We start from the raw sequence: 4759 nt of genomic DNA, 5'->3' as shown, positions 1-4759 counted from the left end.
CGCAGGGGGCGGGGCCCCCTAAGGGCATTGCTGAGCAGCAGCAGGGCTTGTCACCGAGCTTTCTGGGAACCCACCTCTCCTTGGCAAGCTTTCTCTTAGGAGGAAACTTTCTTCTTGATCCCTTTATCTCAGAAAGCAAGATAGACAGCTGAGGGACACTCCTATTTTCTTTTGCCAGAGGAAGGGGAGAGGATGAAGTTCAGTGGAATCCTTTTTCTTCTTAACTATTCATCCATCAAGTACATATGGGGCACCTACAATGTGACAGGCACCACAAGGAGGTCAAGATTTTTGTTTCAAGACATCTGTAGTCTTGCTGAAGAGACAACTAGAAAACAAAGCGCGATGTCTTTGCCCCAGCCTTTGGAACTGTGAGCATTCATATTAAGAAAAGAATCGGGGACGTGCACAGAGACTTCTGTTCAAGGATGGCAATCATGCATTTCTCTTTCTTTTCTTTATTTTTTAGGATTGATTGGTATCAATATCAACATCCCATAATAGACAGGGATAGTTAAGATATAGCCATGGGAATCCTATGCACACATTACTATTATATTCTCAGATAATATTTAATGATGTGGAAACTTTCATGATCAGTGAAAAAGTAGGCTAGAAGCCAATGGATGCCAATTTTGTTAAAAAGAAAAGTCCAGATTTAAGCTTTATCGTATCTCCAGTGCTGATCAAAGTTGAGCATATGGCAGTTACTAAGAAATATTTCTTTGTTCTTCAATACAATGAAAAACTTCTGCTCTTCAAAAAAACAACAACAAACCCCGCCCCCAAAACAAAACCTTCTGCTCTTCAGAAAGTATTGTTAAGGAAATGAAGACCAGCCACAAACTGAGGGGAAAATAAAAAAATGTCTAGAACACATTTCTGGTAAGTACTGGCATCTAGAATACATAAAGAAACAACTCAGTAATGAGAAAACAACCCAATTTAAAAAAAATGGGCAAAAGATTAAAATAAAAACTTCACAAAGTAGAGATGTTGACAACAAATAAGCACATAAAAAGATGTTCAATATCATTAATCATTAGGAAAATGCAAATTAAAACCATAATGAAATATACTACATATGTATCAGAATGGCTCAACCAAAAAGAAAAAAGAAGGCTAATACAGCATCCTGATGAAGAGTGGGGCAACTGAAACCCTCATCCATGGCTGGTGGGAATGCAAATTGGTAACTTTGGAAGTTGGTATGACAGTTTTTTGTAAAATTTCTTATAACATTAATCACACGCTTACTGTATGACTAACAATCCAATTTCTAGGAATTTTCCCAAAAGAAATGAAAACACATGTATGCACAAAAATCTATGTATGAATGTTTTAACAGCTCTATTCATAATGGACAAAAATTAGAAACAATCCAAGAGTCCATAAGATGTAGAATAGATAGACAGATTGTGGCATATCCATACAATAGAACATTACTCAGCAAGGGGTGCCTGGGTGGCTCAGTTGGTTAAGCGTCTGACTCCTGATTTCAGCTCAAGTCATGATCTCAGGGTCATGAGATCGAGCCCCATGTTGGGCTCCACACTGAGCACGGAGCCTGCTTAAGATTCTCTCTCTCCCTCTCTCTCTCTCTGCCCCACCCCACACCCCATGCTCTCTCTCTCCAAAAAAAAAAAAAAATTACTCAGCAATAATAAAAAATAGATATTTACATCCAACAACATGGATGACTGTCAAAAGCATGCTAAATGAAAGAAGCAAGACTTAAAAAGCCACTTACTGTACAACTCCATTTGTATGACGTTTGTGAAAAGTTAAAACTACAGGACAAGAAATCAGATTTGATTGCCAGAGGAGGGGGTGGAGAGAGTGTTTAACCACAAAGGGACAGGAGGGGATTTTGAGGCTGTTAGAAATGTGGTGGCGATTACATTCATCATACATCATACATCATACACATATCATATAAAAGTGGTGAATTTTACTGTATGCAAATTATACCTCAGTAAACAACAAAAATATCTACTTGTTAAATAAATGAATGAAAATATCCCAAAATGTTAAGAGTTGTTGTCTATAGGTGGGACTATTATGTGTTGATTTTTATTATCTTCTGTATTACATTTATTTATTTATTTCTTAGGATTTTATTTTATTTTATTTAAAGATTTTATTTATTTATTTGACAGAGAGAGCAAGAGCGCACAAGCAGGGGGAGCAAGAGAAGGAGAGGGAGAAGCAGGTGCCCTGCTGAGCAGGGAGCCCAATGCAGGGCTCGATCCCAGGACCCTGGGATCACGACCCGAGCCGAAGGCAAACGCTTTACGACTGAGCCACCCAGGCGCCCCAGGATTTTATTTTATTTTTAAGTAGGCTCCACACCCAGCGTGGAGCCCAGCGCAGGGATTGAACTCACGACCCTGAGATCAAGACCTGAACTGAGATCAAGAGTCAGATGCTTAGCCGACTGAGCCACTCAGGTGCCCCGTTTCTGTATTACTTATAAAATTAGTAAAAATCAATAAAAACTTTTTTGGTTGAAAAGGGTGTTAAAGTGTTGTGACCAAGGTAGGTGCATGTCGTGGGCCAAGAGAAGGGATTATCCAGATCATCTAGCAAACATTTTTTGAGTGCCTTCCCTGCAGAGCCCTGGACTAGGAGCCAGGGTTTAGAGGTGACAAAACCCCACCCCGGCTTTCAGAGAATCTCACAGTCTCATGGGGGATAGTGATGGGTATTAAGGAGGGCATGTATTGAATGGAGCACTGGGTGTTATACACAAACAATGAATCATGGAACACTACATCAAAAAGCAGTGATGTAATGTATGGTGATTAACATAACATAATAAAATACAATTAAAAAAAAAAGATGAGATGAGAAGAAGGTTAAGAGGATTCCTTCTGTGGCTGACAATAGAAATGTCTGTGATGATGGAAATGTTCTGGATCTGCTCTGACCAATACGGGAGCCACAAGCCACATGTGATTTGGGCACTTGAAATGTGGCTGGTGCAATGGAGAAATCAAATTTTCAATTTGATGAAAATTAAATAATTACATAATTTTAATAAAAATTTAAATATTAATATAAATAGCTACATGTGGCTTATGGCTATTGTATTGAATAACACGGGTCTGGAGCATAAAACCTAGATGTGTGATTGTTTCCCAGAACTCATTGATTGGCCTCGATTTCTGCAAGGTCCAGAAGATCAGGAAGGCATCCAAGGGCAGCCACCCCTCAGGAGAGGCCGCACGGAGGGCAGCCTGACTGGACCAGAACATAACGCGTGTCCAGGCAAGGAAGGCTTCTTCTGAGCAAATGCTTATTTTACCATGAAGTTATGTTAAGTAGAATTCCTTTCACCTCATTCACGAGCAAGGCTTTCGACAGTGGATGTGTGCCGTGACCTTCTGGAGGGTGAGTTCGTAGGCAATATTTTCATTATGCAAACCACTGTTCTCACAGCCCTGAATAAAAACTCTTAGACTCTGTGCTCTTGAAATCCAAGGAGGACCACGGTGATCTGAGATGACAGGAGTGATGGTGTCCAGGAGCTGGTGGCAAAGGAGGGAGAACCAAGGAGATATGAAGGGTGTAAGTCATCTGGTTCCACAGGGCCTCCCCTCTCTCTTCTATCCTTCCCAACCTGACATACGTCACATACGCCTCACAGGCGAATACGTAGTGTGTTAACTTTTGTTTTGTTTCCTTCTACCCCAACTGGAAAATATCCACAAGCTATTAACAGGACTGTAACTGGGGTTTTGTAAAGGAGTGGCATAACCTACAAAGAGACAACCGAACTGTTTTACTGTGGAAACAGAAGAAGAGGGGAAAAGCGAAAATGAGGCCCATGTGTTTTTCCCTCCGGGCCTCTTCCAGCATGTTCCTCCCCACTCTGCCACCAACTCTGCTTCCACAGGAACAGGAGGTCTGGAGTCCCAAATCTGACTCCCTCAGTGCAGGCGCACCCCTGTGGGGCAGCCCCCTCGGGGTGGTGGGGTCCTTCCTTGCTTGATCTTATGGAAGTCATTAAAAGCCCACGCCTATTTTGCAGGCTGTGAGGTGAGGATAGCCTGGATTCTTTACTTTGAGGATGGACTAGAGCCTCCAGCAGGATGAAAGTCTCATCCAAAAAAAGGCAACATGTTATTACCCATTAAATAGGCTTACAAACCTCATTTTAAGAGGGATATTGGTCTAGTTAACCGTAATGGGAGAGTAGTTCTGCTAGCACCAGAGCATTTGAAACTGTGCTTAGTAACGCTAACAGCCTAGTAAAATGGCTTCTCATGATGGTGAAGTTGCCAGACAGCTTTTTGTCTTTTAAGTGAAAGGACAATATAACATTAAAGACATTAATAATGTTTTAAAGTCATACCACACTTTCATCGCAGTACTTTCTTCTTTTAATCTGTGTGTGTGGAGCTGTTATTAACTTCTTCATATGATCACAGGCTTGCGGTGTGCATTTCATTTTTATATTTTGCTTTCTCTCTCTCTCTCTCTTTTTTTTTAGAGATTTTATTTGTTTATTTGAGAGAGAGTGAGTGAGAGAGAGCATGAGCAGGGGCAGGAGCAGGGGGAGTGGGAGAGGGAGAAGCAGGCTTCCCGCCGAGCAGGGAGCCCGATGCGGGCTTGATCCCAGGACCCTGGGATCACGACCTGAGCCGAAGGCAGATGCTTAACGACTGAGCCACCCAGGCGCCCCTTGCTTTTTTTTCTCTTAACATTAGTTATATACAGTATTTAATGCCCAGTTTTGAAAGTATGAGAAATATAT

Source organism: Halichoerus grypus, chromosome 4, assembly GCF_964656455.1.
Source record: "Halichoerus grypus chromosome 4, mHalGry1.hap1.1, whole genome shotgun sequence".
Lineage (NCBI taxonomy): Eukaryota > Metazoa > Chordata > Mammalia > Carnivora > Phocidae > Halichoerus > Halichoerus grypus.
The sequence above is the reverse complement of the archived record's forward strand: the minus strand, read 5'-3'. Positions refer to the sequence as shown.